At 38.8% G+C, this 17426-nt stretch overlaps 1 pseudogene; it reads left to right on the forward strand.

Annotated features, from left to right (window-relative positions):
* Positions 1 to 3393: 3393 nt before the first annotated feature.
* LOC120612379 (uncharacterized) lies at positions 3394 to 3512 on the forward strand (annotated as a pseudogene).
* Positions 3513 to 17426: the final 13914 nt, after the last annotated feature.

Below are 17426 nucleotides of genomic sequence, written 5' to 3' on the forward strand. Positions count from 1 at the left end.
TTTTCCCAGCCTGACTGGAAGTGAGTCCAAGATGGAATCTGCTTCTTGTTCTATTAGTCCCTGGTCCCGCCCAGCCCTATGTCTGCTCACTGAAAGGGCTCAGTGAATGTCTGTGATGGTTCTATCTCATTGGATCTAAGACACTATCAATTGTAAGATGTACTGTGATTTTTTTGCATGCTATAGAAGTAACAAGTGTGTCCTGTTAAACTGTCACTTGATTGTGAGCTGCATTCCAATTTCAGAAATATGAAAACGTGAAAAACCAATGTGCCTCGTAGAATCGATAAAGTACAGTATCACGCTGGGAAGCTCTTGGAGAGCATTATTTTCCATTGAGCCTGTTCTTCAGGGCTTAGGTTCTTCTCACTACACAGGAAGGATGCTCAAGGTTGTGTGGACTGGACTGGCAAGTTTAAAAACCAGGATGGGGAATGGGTGGGCAATGGATTTATAGGCAAGACAGGAAAAAGAAGACTTGAATGTGGCCATGGTGGCTGCGGGTGGAAAGCGCTCATCTCAGGATAGAGAAGTATGTCTTCCTGTGAAGGACACTTGTCAGAGAGGCTCACAGAGCAGCCAGGCAGTTAAGTGCTGCTTCAGTGCTAAGCAGCAACCAGCCCATCGACTGCTCACCCTCCTCGCCCCCACCCCACCCCACTCTCTCCTCCCATTTATTTGCTCTGCACCTCACTTTGAGACCACAGACTGTTACCTTTTGCCTTTTCCGGAGGGTCCAGTTCTTCCAGAGCAAAAGCTGGATTTGTCTCGCGAAGCCCATGATGGCGACCACAGAAGACCCATAAATCACTCGGAGCCCTTCCTCTATGGCTGAGGTTCACGGGCAGCAATGGACATAAATGCCCCAGAGCACCTCCTGCTCAGTCTGCTTTGTCCTTCTCTGGGTGATTAAAGGTTCATTTTCCCCTTCAAAGCATAATCCCTTTTAATTACACATAAGCCCTTCGTTGAGGAAAGCAGGCGTACACGTTGCTGGCTCCTTTTTAGGCAGTGAAAGAGAAACCTAAAGACAAGTGACTGGGCACTAAGCAAATTGAGGAGGCATTTAATAGGAACCCAAGATCCTTAGCCTCCTGCCTCCATCAAAGAGGTTCCTGGGGTTCCTGAAAGGGAAACCTTTGGGAATCTGTGACCTTGGAAATCTGGGTCAAAATCTCTTTGCATAATTACAGGCTGGGCTTTGCTCTCCTCAGTAGCCTGCCTTGAGCCAGTGTCCAGGTTTGACTGTACCTGTAAGCCCTATCAACCCACTTGCCAGGTCTGAGGTGATTGCTCCGTTTTTTTTTAGCCGTTTAATTTGGTCTGTAGTGACCTTAGACCAGCTATTTAGGGGAATCACTAAGCTTAGTGGATGGTAAATGTTTTTATTTATTTATTTTAATTATTTTTTTAAATCTCTTGTGCTAAAATTCATCTACAAGTCATGGCTGTCTGGAGCTGTGCTGGAAAAGTCACTGAAACCCTCCAGGCCCAGCAGGACAGAGCCCACGATTGACCAGCCATGTCTGATGCTGGCCGGGCTTGAGGAGAGGGAGTGGGTGTTGCTAGATGGATGCATCCTCTGGAGATGGATCTATGATCCGAGGGACACCCCAAGCAAAAGACTCCCTGTTATTTCACCACTGGGAACTTTTAGTCTCTACCTCCTCAAATCAGAAGTTGCAACCCTTTGAAAGACTGTAGACCCTTGAGACCTACGTAGTGTGGAGGGAGAGCCACAGAGTAGGAATAGATGCTGACTTCACAGGGTTTGTAATCTGGTTGTAAACATGGAGCATGAACTTGGATAAATTAAGGTGTATGTGAGGGAAGCCATGAAGGAATATGGTCTATCCAAGAGAAGGAGAATGATTTCTACGTAGGATACCAAAAAGGCTTCTTGCAGGTGGTGGCATTAAAAATAAGCTTTGATGAATTACAAAATTATACTGTATGGCTTACAAATTGCTTTTGCATATGTTATCTCATTTTACTTTCACTATAATTTTGTGAGGTAGATATTCACTCTATTTTATATATGAGGATGGGTCACACACAACAATGCTGGGTTCCAGTCATATAAACCCTATACAAAGAGAAGGAGGCAGGAATAGCTTATCTTGCCCAGAGAAAGCACAAGTGAAGTGTGGCTGGAATGAAGGATGTGGATGGAGGAGTGCTGAGAGAAGAGGCTAGAAGGAGAAATAGAGACCAGACTCAAGAACAGATGATTATTGTTGCCTTGACTGAGATTTCCAGAGCATCTGCAAAGAGATCTCTGAGTGGCCCACAGGTGCAGAGCACCCTCAAACAGAGGCAAACTCTGCGTAGAATCATTCAGATCTTTTTGCCTGCTAGAGCGCAAGAGACTATGGCATATTTTGATCCTAATGGCTGCCAAGAGTATTAAGTTTGCATTGGTAACAGTGTGGGTGAGTAGGGAAGCAGAGAGCCTGGGCAGAGGCGGACATAGGAGAGGAATTGGAATGATAGAAGGAGGGAAATACAGTGGCTTATTGGAAGTGGATGATGAAGAAAAGGAAGAAGATAAAGAATGATTGGGGTTTAGGACATGGTTGCCTGGGTAGTGAGATGGAGGTGCCAGAGGAGGGAGTAGGAGAAAGCAGGAGAGAGGACAGGCTTACATTTGATATATTGGCTTTGAGGTCCCTATTATGACATCTGAGTGGAGATATTCAGTAGGCAGTTCTGGGATGGAGACACAGATTTGGGATGATCAGCATATAGATAAAGCCCTGGAAGTGATTAAGCAGAATCCCCCAGAGATGATAAACTTCAGAGATGAGAGTTTGTGGGGTCACTGTGGGAGAGCTACAGCTGATGAAAGAATATGCCTCATTCCAAATTCCCAAAGGGAACAAAAAGTTGTAGTCAGCAGATATCAGCTATATAAATTGTGTTCTGTTATAGTTTTTAAATAATCCATTTTTCATTGAGTTACAAAATAAAAACTTAAAATAGGAGCACTTTGCTATAATTTAATTGATGACACTCCAATAGCATTATTCCCATTGAACTGATGTTCTTGCCTGAACAAATGTTTGTTGAAGTTGACATTTTTTTACTGTCATAAAATATACATAACATAAAATTTACCACTTTAACCACTTTTAAGTGTGTAGTTCAGTAGTGTTAAGTATATTCACACTGTTGTCCAACCATCACCACTATTCATCCCCAGAAATTTTTCATCTTGCAAAACTGAAACTGTACACCCATTAAACAATAGCTCTCCATTCACTACTGTCCCCTCTGCTCCTGGCAAATACCATTCTACTTTCCGTCTGTACAAAATTTAACTACACTATCTACCCACATAAATCAAATATATTTGTCCTTTTGTGTCTGGCTTATTTAATTTAGCATAATCTTGTCTATGGCCATGCTACCCTCAGCAAGCCCGATCCCGTCTAATCTCGGAAGCTAAGCAGGGTCAGGCCTGGTTAGTACTGGGATGTTAGACCATGTAGGAAGACCAGGTGCTGTAGGCGTAAAAAATAAAATAAATAAGGGATAGTAAGCTGACAAGGTCCTTGCAATCCGTGAGGTCAACCAAGGGTTGCCTTGCCTAAAAAAAAAAAAAAAAAAAAAAAAAAAAAATTAGCATAATCTTCAAGTTTCATCCATGTCATAGCATGTGTCAGATTTTTTTCCTTTTTAAATCCAAATAACATTTTATTGTATGTAAATACCACGTTTTGTTGACCCATTCATTGATCTATAGTCATTAGGGCTGTTTCCACCTTTTTGCTGTTGTCAATAATGCAGCTATAAAAATGGGTACACGAATATCTGTTCAAATCTCTGCTTTCAATTTTTGGGGTTATGTATCCAAAAGTGGAATGCTGGATCAAATGGTAATTCTATATTTAATTTTTTTAGGAACTACCGTACTGTTTTTTATAACCAGCTATACCATTTTACATTTCCATCTACAGTGTATGAAGTTTCTAATTTCTCCACATCCTCACCAATATTCGTTATTTTCTATTTTTGTTTTGTTTTGTTTTACTTTACAATAAGCATCTTAATGGGTGTAAGATGGTATCTCATTGTGATTTTGATTTGCATTTCCCTAATGATTGGTGATGTTAAGGATAATTACTCTTTAAATATTATAGCTCTATTCAGGTGTGCATTTTTTCCTGCCTAGATAATTACAGTTGTTTAAAAAGTATGTCAGAATAAAGCCTGTGTTCTCAGTTATCTCAAATATTTCTGAGAATATGCCTAGTTAGTCAAGAATGGTACTGATAACTGCATATTTCATTTTCACAGTTATCACCAGTAACTCTAATTGATTGGGGTAAATCTGGAATTGATGTAAATGTAGAGAGTACAGTGTTTTCAGACTAGAACACTACACATGGATTGAGAATTGTGAAGTTAAGTGATGAACCATATCAACCTATATTTATCATCAGAAGTACAAAGAAGTCAAGACAAATGGCGAAGTTTTTCAGATTTCGTCATTCTTATTTCTGAAGTTTGAAATGCAGTGTTATCAAGGAAGTGACTTTTTATTTCTTGTACCAGTTATTCTACTGACAAAAATTTAGTAATGAAAAAAAATTTATAATTAAAAAAAATTCTATTTGAAAAAAGCTCTGGAAAATGTATAAGTTAAATGAACTAGAAAAACTGTAATTTTGGAGTGGAGATAAATTTGATAATGAAACTAATACCAATAGATAGCCATCAGTTCGCTTGAAACAAGCTGAGGAAAATAGAACATCCTCCAAACACATCACTGAACGTTTATACTTCTTTGGAAACAGCGATTATAGGTGATGTAGGAAGCATTATAAATCTATATTATAAGCAGAAAGATAGGTTTGAGACATCATAACCGTAAGATAAAGAAAAATATTTTGATTTCTAAAGTTGGGTTTATTCCTACCAAATTCAAAACTGAATCATTGGGCAATTAAAACCTGAAACTCCTTCAATTATGAGTAACAAATTACTTCCTCAGCTCATTCAATAATATTTGATAAAGTAATGCTGCAATAAATAAATAATCATCAGTTTATAAAAATTATTCAGAAAAAAAACCAAGGCTAGGTGGAAGCTGCGGGCAGGTCATCTACCCGGCTCACAAAAATTTGTTCTCCTCTGAGGGTGACCCCAAAGCCAAGGGAAGGTCTACAGTAGACTTGTGGATGCTGTAGGTCCCTGTTCCCTGGCCATAGCTGATTGGTCATGTGTGGTTATGTGACCTCAGGTAGGCCATTCAGAGTCTAGTCACAGAATTTTCGACTGTGGACCTGAGAAAAGCATGAGTTCATCTTTAGAAAAGTTCAGAAGCTATGAGAAATTAGAGGTCATGCTCGGTCACAAGGTTCAGTTTGTACTCCGTGCAAAGCTGTCCAGGTGAAGAGTGGAATTTGGGCTGAAATCTCACTTGCTTTTGCCGACCAAGCCTTGGGCCCTGATATAATAGGGCTGCATCCAAGAAAAAGAAGTGGCTTTTTCTTTTCAGAAAGGTGCCTTCTGCTCACCAAACTATGCAACTGGGAGGCTGCCTCTACCCAAAGGAGTGCCTTTTCTAATTTGCACAAAAGTGCCATGTGGGCTAGCTGAGGCCCTGAGGCTGTGTATCTTACCACAAGGAGGAGATATCTGATCTGCAGTAAGAGGGAGTGAAGGGAATGCGCAGAGAGGCCGAGGCAGACAGCATTCGTCTCAGCTGCAGCTGCGTCGCTGTTGCCAGCTGTCCTTGGGACACAGCTGCTCCCCTGATTTTCTTTCAGGCAATTTAGCTCTAAAACACCCCAATCCTTCCAGCAAAATCTCCTTTTGCCTAACTTAGCTCAAGTTTGGCTTCTATTAATTGCAACAGAGAGACTCCTGACTAATGTGAGTTGTATTAATCAAGAAGAGGATATGTCCTGGACCAACTGACATAAGGCAAAAAAAGAAAAAAATATATTTGCAGCCTATTGGAATGTGCCTGAATAAAGTTCTCGGGTAGGTACATGACTGCAATATTAATATAAGCAGAAAACTCAGTAGAGTTGCGGCAAAGTTTAAAGGAGAAGAGCTATACTGTTGTGTCGTTTAAGAAAGTAAAGGAACTCCAAACTGTTCGATATGGTCAATTCCTATATCTATTAGGGAAAGGCTGACAATTTTTAAAAACATGCTAAGCAATATGAAGGTATAACAAGTCGGATGATGTGTGGGAGATTCAAAACACATCAGTTATTGTACATATAAGCTGGGACTGACGTACTTTCAAAATTTATCAGAACATTATAAAAATTATATCAATTAATTCTCAAAATACAGTGGTGGTCAATGAATCAAGTGGAATATTTATGTTTTCGATTTTGAACCAACTTTTTGTTTAAAATTTATTTACTATTCACTAAATGTTATAAGAATTCTTCCTAAAGAGTCTCAAAGTGAAACTGTAAACACATTTTTCCTTTGTTTTTAAAAGTAGAAGCAATACCACATAGTTTGTCATCAGAGAGAAATGATGAGTGTTTCAAAACCATTTGGCACAGAGTAGAAGGAATTTCCTTAGAAAATAATCTCTAATGATCCCATATTTAAAAATATCTTTGAAGGAGGAAAAATTAGAAATTAAAAGAATTTTCAGAGAGCATTTTTTCCTACCTCCTCAGGATAATATAAAATAAGTATCTATTACTATGGATTACTAACTACATCACTGTATTTAAATTTATATTTTTTTCTGAGGATGATTATACCAAAATAAAAATAATTTCTGAATTAAGTAAAGCAATATCAAAATACATAAAAAAATTGACGAGTATAATCCTAGAACTTTGCTTTTACCTAAAATAGCTATAGCTTAATTTCATCTTTTAACTAATCTTGACTCTTACTTGAGACCTGATCTCATTGAGCCTTGTGGCTTAGAGCTATTATTGATTTGATTTGGCTGGGCACTGCAGAGAGAATGGCATGACTCCTTTGCTACTTTGCCTTGAAAGGAATATTAATACAGTGTGATAAAAGAGGTCCAGGCCCATCACTAATTATTGTGGAGTAGAAATTAATGACCAAACTAATAGAATTTAAGCATGCAGTGGTACTATGGAATCACTGGCCCGATACACTGAGAAATAAGTTATATTTTCCAAATCGAATCTCTCTTATGAGAATCTTGCACATTAGCTGGCACTAATTTAATCTTTCCTGTAAGAATTTCGAACTTCTGTGTGTTATTGTTCGGCTAATGTACAGACATTGATTTTTAGCTTATGAAAATAGTACTATTTGAAAAACTATTCACCTGAAACATTACCACGAGCTTCATTCTTGCTTAGTAAGAGGAGACATTGTTCCCATGGCTAAGCAATTATTGCCAATCTGCTCCCCAAATATTCTAGAGCTGCTCTGAGGGACTATGTGGAGGAGGAGGTCTAGAATGGAAATCTAGGCAGTTCACCATTTAAAAAGTAAGCATACTAGCATTTTATCACACCACACCTAATAGCTAAACCTGGAAACTTGCCATATGCCCATTACAGAAGAATGGATAAATGAATTGTGGTGTATTCTTTTAATCAAAGTTCATCCAGCGATGAGTATAAACAAAGTCCACCTACAAAAATATGGATAATTCTCCAATCCAGAGTGCTGAGCAAAAGAAGCCTGACACAAAGCATCCGTAGCCCGCATTTACCTGAAGTTCAAGGGCAGGCAAAACTCGCCACTGATATTTAAAGTCAGGATGATAGCTACTGTTTGCAGGGTACAGGGTGGATGGAAGAGAGTTTCTAGGGGTGCTGGAAATAGTCTGTCTTTTGATTTGGGTGCCGATTACTCGGGTATGTTCAGTTTGTGAAAATTATGAGACTGTGAACATGTGATTTATAAGCTTCTCTGTATGTATGTGTATTTCAATAATAATCTTTTTTTTTTTTTAAAGTAAGTGAAGGAAAAGAATATCCAGTGAAAGAGCCAAAGTGGAATGAGCTAGAGATGATGGGAAAAAAATCTGGAAAGAGGGGTGCCTTGAAGTGACATAAAGGGGATATTTTAAGAAGGAGGAATGGGTCTGCAGTATCAAATGGCTCAAGAAAGGCGAGTCAGATAAAGACTGAAAGTGGTCCATTGGACTTGATGACCTCTGAGAGGACAGTTTTAATGGGAGGCAGAAACCAGACAGAAGAGGGTTGAAGAGTGAGATGGGAAGAGTGCAGCTGGTCTTTCGAGTAGCTTGACAGTACAGGGAGAGAGTGACAGAGACAGTAGCTACGGGGAACATCGGGTCAAGCAGGTCTTCATTTCCTTGAAGACAAGAGAGATTTGACCATGTTAAAATGTGGGAAAGAGTCAGTTGAAAAAAAGATACTAAAGGTCATGAAGGATGATTGATGGGGTCCCGAAGAAGGGGAGGAGGTAGAATTAGCCTTCGGCAGGGAGAGGGGCACTTTGCATTCCAGGGACACTGTGAGGGGGTGGAGGGAGGGGGCGGGAAGGTACGGAGTGCAGATTCACTTAGGGAGCCAAAGCCAGGAGTTGAGGGCGTTCGCCCGGCTGCTCCTATGTTAAAGGTGGCACGGGAAAAGTAGGGAGATTAAGTACGATGATGTGAAAATACCTGGCGAATTATAAATTAGTAACAAACATGCAAATCTATAGTATCGTCTCTCCTTTGCCCTCCTTTGACCCTGTTAAGCAAAGTATGCATTTAGTCTGCTGTCTTAAACGGAAGAGTAATTTATATTCAGTATGTAAATCTTAGGGGTGAAATTATTCCAGGAAAATCCCCCTCCCACCATACATATACACACACACACACACACACACACACACACTCTTACACAATTATATTCATCGAAATAGTTGGCAAATTATAGGTATTCTTGTTATTCAATTCATGTTGACAGTTTAAACCAATAATGTTTTCTGGAGTTTTTTTCTCTGTTACAGTTATTTGTGCTCCAGGAGAACTGGACCATTTCAAAGGTCTGTTGTCTCTGGGAAAACAAGGTCCTACTTTGTGGGTCTCATTGTCCACCTCAACCTACATGCACACTCCAGGCCCCTGTTGGTTCCCCTTCTCTGTCTCCTGGACACCCAGCCCCAGTCATATCTCTGGAGTTGGTCCAACTTTTTTCTTGTTCTTCAGACTGCATGATACATCTACTGGCACCCCCACCTCCATCAAAGACAGATCAATTTGGGGAAATTATTCATATGGAAAATAAAGATCTGGAAATGTATCCATGTATCTTTGAAAACTCCTTGTGGACTTTGGGGGGTGAGGAAGGGGTAGTCCATACGTCTGAGCATGAAGAACTTGGCTCTAGCAGAATCAAAGTAAATCAAGCTGTTATCAAAAGAGAGGAGGCAGCTTGCTTTCCAAGCACATTTTTATACACTCACTTCAAAAGCTGTTTAGAGTTTTGCTGACTGAACATTCAGAAAACCCACCAGAGCCCAGAGATTTTACATTTTCTGGGTATTAAGTGCAAAATACTTGGACAGATAACAGAGTTTCATGGGATACCGAAGAGTATTTCATAGCAGGCCATTAGTCTGGGCTGTTATCACATGAGCCTCAGCAGGAGTTTTGAGCTGCTGGCGGAGCATGGAGTCTGATAACACCTGAGTAACCCACTCCTGGGCCAGACCTGTCACTCTATGATCCCAGGGCATCATCAGCTTGCCTTTAAGAGTTAGACATTCCCTAGGGCTCCGGCCAGAGTCAAACAAGTGAAAAACTTAAAAAACAAGGAAAAGAGACATTCCAATGCCAAAAATAATTTTTGAGAATCAGGGATCTGGAGTAATTCAGAACAACTTCTCTGTGGTGATGTTTTTAATAAGATGAATAATAGCAGTGCTTTGAGTACCTGTGCAGAAGGTGTATGCCTCCTTACAATGCTGGAGAAGACCTGGCACCTGCCTTCAGGAGTTTGCTATCAGAAGGTTGGCAAGTAAAATTTCCCCAGCCCCTGGCTGTGTGTGTTCATCTGCATGATTTCCAATAACAGGTACAGAGCCCGCCTCCTGGTGCCACCTTGCAACCATTCACCCGCCAAGTGGCAAGACCACACAATGACCAAAAATGATGTCAGTTCTCCAGTGACTGTTTGGCCTTCAGCGTGGGGAGAACAGGAAAGTGGAAACCACTTAGGCAGCATTCTGTGAGATGGGAGAAGCTGTGGGAAAATATTTTGCGTGGTTCTTGGCTGCTCGGCCTGACAAAGCTTGTGGTTTGTTGTCAGATTCCTTCAGCTAAATTTATCAAAGGGTCAAAAAGCTCTCTTGGGTGAGGGAAATCTCTTTCTTCATACAGCTCCTTATCACTCCCTTCCTTAATGACTCTGCATCCTGACTCTCTGCCTCCTTTGGGGTTGGAACCTGGAAGAGGTCTGTTTGCTTAGGTACAAATAGTGTGTCAGCCTTTGTCCCTGCCCTGGGCTCATCTCTATCTCAGCCCCAGTGGGAACGTTGTTCAGTCATTTTAGTAGAGCACAGATGGCCGTGGGAACATTGGAGTCCAAGCAATCCCTCTTCAGTCATCTGAAAACCCATGAATGGTATGCAAGCAGCTTCTGTCCCCAAAGTGTAATCAAATTCTAATTCTCTTTACTCCTTAATGAAATTAAATTATTTTTAAAATACTATTTCTTGATACCAATCAATAAAGATTTGAGAGTGAGTATTGTGGTATTATGGAAAAGCATGGTCTTTGAAACCAGACATAACTGGGTTCAGATCTCACATCTGCCCCTTAGCTGTGTCTTTTTTAAAAAAGAAAAAAAACCCCAGGATATTGCTATTAAAAAGATGAGAGAAAATGTCTGCATTAAATCAGGAGATCCTCAAGAAAATACATGAAGAGGTTTTTTGTTTTGTTTTGTTTTTAGTAAATGATGCTTCTTTATTTTTCTCTCAACAGCTATTTAAGTTTGTTAGATTATATTTGGAGAAAGACTGGACATGGTTCATTCAAATCCCTTAATACAGAAGACTGTGTTGCTTTTTAAAGAAGTCATATCAGGTCAATTTCGGTTTCTTGACAAGGTCTGGAGAAGCCATCTTAAGTGAAAGTCTGTCATCAAAGACAAAACAAACCTTGCAGTAAAATGGTTATCACTGGCTTTCAACCTTTGGTAGCTAAATTGCAGCTAGAGAGTGACAAACACTCAGAGCCTAAACCGAGGAATGAATCCCAGCAGAGCTATTATAACTGTTTTCCTGAGAACTTACACTTTTTCTCTGAAAGATGCTGGATCAAGACTTTCAAGATATCAAAAATAAATTCTCATTTTTCAAACTAGAGACTCATGCCTTATGTGGAAGGTATATTCATGGTTTGTATCTTCTGTGTAATGCAGAATAAAAAGCATATTTCTTAGAGACTGAATAAAACAATTCTTTGACTCAAGTTGCCTTTCTTGTGGGGTGAGTGCATTCACCCTGAATAGGGAAGGTGGGGTGCTGATGAGCTTCGGAGAGAATGTCAACAGAACATTTACTGTTATTATTACTACTGATGAAGACATGAAGAGATCACTAGAGATCAGTCAGAGATAGCCCTGACAAGCTCCTCTGAGATGTCTGTTTTCAAACCGATCAAGCTTTTGTTAGTGCTTCATAAGACAATTGCCTTCTATTTTTACCATGCTTGCCAGATCCATGTGACACCTGCTTCATTATAGTTAATTAATTTGGATTTGGCTCACTGTTTATACTTAGTTGAATCCTTAACAATAATTTGGAAAGTCACAGGGTTTTTATGTTATATTTTTTGAGAGTACTTTAGAGCTCAGAACCATTACAATATATTGTTCATGTAACTCTTAAAATAATCCTGTGCCCCAACAGTAGATGCACCATAATTTGAAAGGCACTCCTTTAGATGATCAAATATATCATGAAAGGACTGTTAACGGCAAAGGAGTAATGGTTCTTTTTCTTTTTCTATACTAATCAAACATTCTCCCAACCTCTTTCTGGTAAAAGAAATTCTTAAATATCTAAAATTACTTTCATGTACACCATCTTACTTGATCCTCACAACTCCCTGTGAGGTGGGCTGGATAAAAATTATGACCACTTATAGAGGAAATTAAAGATCAGAGTTTAAATTACTTTTTCGAAGACACATAACTAGTCCTTATTAAGGCACGAATAAAAACTTATGCTTTTTATTCTTTGTCAGTCAGTTACATTACACTTCTCCTTAGTGAACTCATGGTTGACAGGGGCCAGATGTGTGTATGTGTGTTTAAGCTACTCTCATCATCAAGTACCGATTTCAGAGGTTTAAGAGGAACTTAAGTCAAGGTCCACTTGTCACAGAGACAAGACTTCCATTCCAATTCAATGGAAAATAGTGTGGCTTCCATTCTCTTCAAGATTTTAGTGGTTAAGGACACATGCTTTAGAGTCAGATACACTTGGGTTTGAAATTCTAGTGCACTGCTTATTAGCTGTATGACTCCAGGAATGTTTTAAAATTTTTAATTTTGATCAATTTCATCACCTGCAAAGTGAGAAAAATAATTTTTAATATCTGTTGCATAGGGTGGTTGTTGATCAACTGAAATGGTATGAAAAGTTTATTACTGCGGTCAGTCTAAAGGGAGCATTAAATGATGGCTATTATTACTTTGATAAGCAATGTCTACTGTTGATGCATTTGCTACGTAATATTTTGAAATCAATGATGATATGATTAAACTTTTTAAATGGTGGTTCAATTCATCATATAAAAATATACTTGTGATAATAAATTCAATCCATTCAAATGTTTACTATTTCCCCTCTAAATGCAAAAGCAGTACAGTTTCCTCTCTTGCTTCATTCCTGTGGCCCAATAACCATCACCATCCCTCCAAATATCTTCACCACTTCAAAGATACTTTACATTTTTATAGGGCTTAAAATGTACATTAACTCAGGTCTACTAACTCACCTTCACAACTGCCTTGTGATGCAGATATTATCCTCATTTCACAGATGAGGAAACACTCTCAAAAGGTTGGATGACCTTCCAAGGTCACATAAATAGAAACGTGTATAAATAGAAAAGTTGGGAAGGAATTACAGGCCTTCTCATTCTTTCCTATCACATGAGTCTCTGACAAAGCAGGAAATAAATACATGGTTGAATCTTCTTTTGACTTACCTCTCCTCTTCCTGGTACATAATGTCATGCAAAAAGTTACCCAGTGCATTGAAGAGCGGGAAGCATCCCCGTTTCGAATGACACTAGTGCAGGAAGCAGTTGTTAAGTTTACATCCTAGACTGCCATTGGTCGGTCGTGGTTTTATCCCTTTTGCTACAATAGGAAAATCAGGCTGCTGGAATTGAGCATTTTCTAAAAAGGAAAACTGAGTCATTTGTTTTTTGCTGATTTTCATTCAAACCTCCTTCTGTGCTGATTGATGGCAAATAACTTGCAGACCTTTCGGTGACTCAGCCACATATTGGCAGCTTGTCTGGGGTTCCAATACAGTTTTAGGATACTGACTTCCTTTTTCCGTTCCATTTCAGAAATCATCACAATAGACTTTAATTACCACTGTGAACATCCAAAGGAAAGAAAAGATGGGTTGGCTTTACCCAATTATTCCCCTTCCATTCTAAAGATGAGACCTTTGACAGAGAGCCTGAAGGTAAATAAATATATCATCCAGCCATCTTTTTAAAGGGTCAAATAACCCCTTTCAAAGTGCTCTGGGTCTCAGACTTCACTCACACTTCTGAGAAAAAGTAAGGGAAAGCAAAAATGGAAAGCAAAGGAGGGAAGAGGAAACAGACTAGAAAAATTAAGAGCAAACAAGGAAAGTTGCCGACCTCAGGTCACTCTCAGGAAAACTTGGCCCCAAGTTGAGAAAACCCATTGGTAGTGAAGCAGCCGAAAGAGTTACTAGTGTTCCTTTTCGTCTCTCCTCTTCTCCCACAGAGGCTTCACAGCCTGAAGCACCATTTTAACTAAACTTTTGCGACATTAAGTGGTTTATTAACAGCTCCCTCCTGCAGAGAAATGTTACTGTGTCAGATTACTTGCAGTATTCCCCCTTGATTAGATTAGGAGTTATATTTGAAGTTGTTTTAGTGGTCTGTATTCTGTTTTTATTCAGTTTAAAAGGATAGGTTTTGTAAAACACTTCCAACAGCTTTAGTAAAAAAGTTTAATTCATTGGGTTTGGAAACATTGACTCCGAGACTGAACTTCAACCAGCAATAAATGTCTCCAAGGGCATATAAGTTTCTCTAGTGTACAAATACATTTGTCAAAAATATATTTGTTAAAAAAATAGCATGGGAAAACTTGCACGATAACCTCAGTTGTCGAGCCCTTGCATAGGTTTCATTCAGCTACTGGACGTGAAAAAACAAAGCACAATTTAGAGTATCTTTCTGTGCTTCTCATACCCACTGCAGCAGACTTAACCTGGAACAGCTGTTAAACATGCTGGAAGCCGAGGTACTCAATCAGGATCTCTGGGGGTGAGGACCCAATATTTGTATGTTTAACAAGCTTTCCAGGTGATTCTGATGCACCTAGCATTTGAGAAGCAACCCAGAGATTAGAAGGACAGGCCAGTGTTCCACTGGGGTGCCAGGGTTTGCCTTCAGGCTGGGTCATCCAAGTCCAGTTAATTCTCACAGCTTTAAGATTGTTACAAACCTTTTGCTATTGCAGGAACCACCAGGAGTAGAATTGGTTTATACTGAGAAAATGTAACACTGACTTCCATTACATCGCCTGCAAATCTTCGGGAATTTTAAAATATTGAACCATCTAACTCAGCTCTGGGACCTTTTATGTGAAGTTCTTATTGGAATGCATGGTTATTTATCCATTTTTAATTAAAAAAAAAAAAGGACTCCATAAATATAAAGAATATTTTATGAAAACAAAGGTATATTCTTTCTGTAGTCTTAGGCTGTTAGCAACCAGAATCTCTTTACCAAAAAAAAAATTTTTTTTTTAATTACTAAAGAGGTTGGGATTGTCCGGGTTAAATCGGTAATTTGGTGGACTCAAATGACACAACTCAAGCAAGTGCAGCTGTGGCTTTGTCAGCGTTTTATTTACTTAGAATCACTGGACTTACTTGAAGTAATGATTTCCAATGACCCCTTAAGTGAAGCTTGATCTCAAACCAGTTCACCAATTATGTAAACCAATTTTGAGGGTTGTCTATGTGTCAGGCAATTGATGCTGGGTACCATGGATAGAATTAGGCATAATTTTATAAAGAGTGCCTCTCAACTCTCCACTGTCCATCAGAATTAACCATAATGCTTTTAAAAAAATCAGTTGAAGTTTGAGTCCATCCAAAATCTACTAAATCAAAACCTTTAGGGGCAATATCAATGCAACTGAATGTACAAACCTCTCCAGGTGGTATCAATACAGAACTAAGGAGCAAAACCACAGTGTTAAAAGTCTTATCTTCAGAGAATTTTTAGTCTACAATAGATGATATTGACGTAAATACATCTTCCACAGGACTTGTAGTAAGAACACATTTTAGAACATAATAGTGGTAAATAGCATCAGATCCGACACAGAAACAAATATATAAATGGAAGGATAAATGAAAAATTGGCAGAGATTAGAGAAAGCACAGAGAATTTTCTGGGCAGATTCTATTGCATCTGAATCTTGAGCAGTAATAGACTCTGCATTTGTTTTTTTGGAATTTCAAATTAAAGGCCTATAGTCAGAAAAACTGGTTCCAGTTCAAAAGGCAATGTTTTAACTTTTTCATAATTCTGATGCAAGTATTTGAAGTTGTACAAAAATTATACAATGAAAGTATCTAGAGTGTATACAATTTTTATTAAAATTATATGACCTCAAATTTTTATTTTAGGGTAGAGCTATAAACAACTAAGTTCTATATAAGACCGATATGTTGTCAAGGAAAAATGAAAGACTAAATCAATATCCTGTGAACATGTATGAACATATGTTACATGCATGTTTAAATGAATTCCTGGCAGTCTTATATCAACAGAAAAGAAATCAAAGGTTTGCAGTCTGGCTAATGAGAGGTTCTCTGAAGGGCATTCTGTGGAATGCATTTCTTTGGCAGTGGCTCTAGTGGACTCAATTAAATTCTAAGCAGATTTCTTTAATCCTTAGCTCTAACTGGGTCAGCATCATCTGATTTTAAGTATTATTACAGGAGACATAGGCACAATGATTATTAAAGTAGCTGCAACAAACTTGCCTAGAAAGTTGGTTTTTTTTTTTTTTTTGAAAATGCTTGAAAGATCCAATTCACATAAACTGAAAATCTCTAATAGGACCACCACTACTCTGGAGTAAACTGAGGTGGCCTCAGATGACAAAAGGCAAAAATCTACTTGAGTTTTTTTTTTTTTTTTTTTAATAGGCTGCTTAGGAAAAATGCTTAATTAGTTTACCAGATTCTCTGTATTGGTTCAGGAAGATTCTGTTGGGTAATTTGAGGACACAGACTTGAAGAGAATTTTCAGAACTGGAAAGATAAACATATTGTTTTTAAATCAGAAAACCTAAACAAAATGTGGCTATCTCTTTCCAGAGACAATTATCAATAGGTGGGTCAGTGATACTTTTTCAAGATAGCTGTTAGGTGCTACTCATTAATTTAAGACCCTTTTCCTAAAATTTCCCATCATCTTACCAAGTTCTCTTACTGTTTGTAGTTTGTTACTGATTCTCTTTGAGGTTTTGTGTTTACAATCATATTTCATCTATAGTGATCATTTTATCTTGTCCTTTCCAAGTTTTATATGTCTACATCCTTTCTCTTGCTTAACTACATTGGCCAATATTTCCAGTACAATGTTAAATAGTAGTAGTGACGGGCATTCTTGTTACATGTCCCTATATCAGAATGTTCCTAATGTTGTTCATCCACTAAGTGTGACGCAGACTTTTTAGGCTGTCACCCTGCTCCATCCCCAGATAAAAACACATTAATAGATTTTATGTTACAGGACCATAGAGGCATACCTGGAAGAAACTCAGGAGTTTACAAATGTAAGAGGCACTGTACTGGCTGGACCTAAGGAAGCCATAGTACCATTTCTAAAGTAAATGAATTAAGGAAGAGAGGATCTTACTCCATTTGCTTTTGAGACCACTAGTTTGAAAATTCATCGCAGGAAACATACTTTATACATCCATCCTTGTATCCATAAATATTCATTGCTTAAATGTACACTATGAGAAACATATCAAAAGCCCTCCCATCTTTGTAACTGAGTCTCCCTATCATAAAGCCAGATTTCTTAGAGGAGTTCTCCAACCCCTCAGACACTGTCTTTCACACGCCCGCCACAGTACACCAGCCATGGAGACTTCAGGTAGTCAGTGGGCTTATAAACGCCATGTTATTACCCTTTTTCATCAGTCAGATCTCTGCCTGTTTGTAATAAGTCACCTGCCAGACTAGGG

This window comes from Pteropus medius, unplaced genomic scaffold (assembly GCF_902729225.1).
Source record: "Pteropus medius unplaced genomic scaffold, Ma_sr-lr_union100, whole genome shotgun sequence".
In the NCBI taxonomy this organism is placed as follows: Eukaryota; Metazoa; Chordata; class Mammalia; order Chiroptera; family Pteropodidae; genus Pteropus; species Pteropus medius.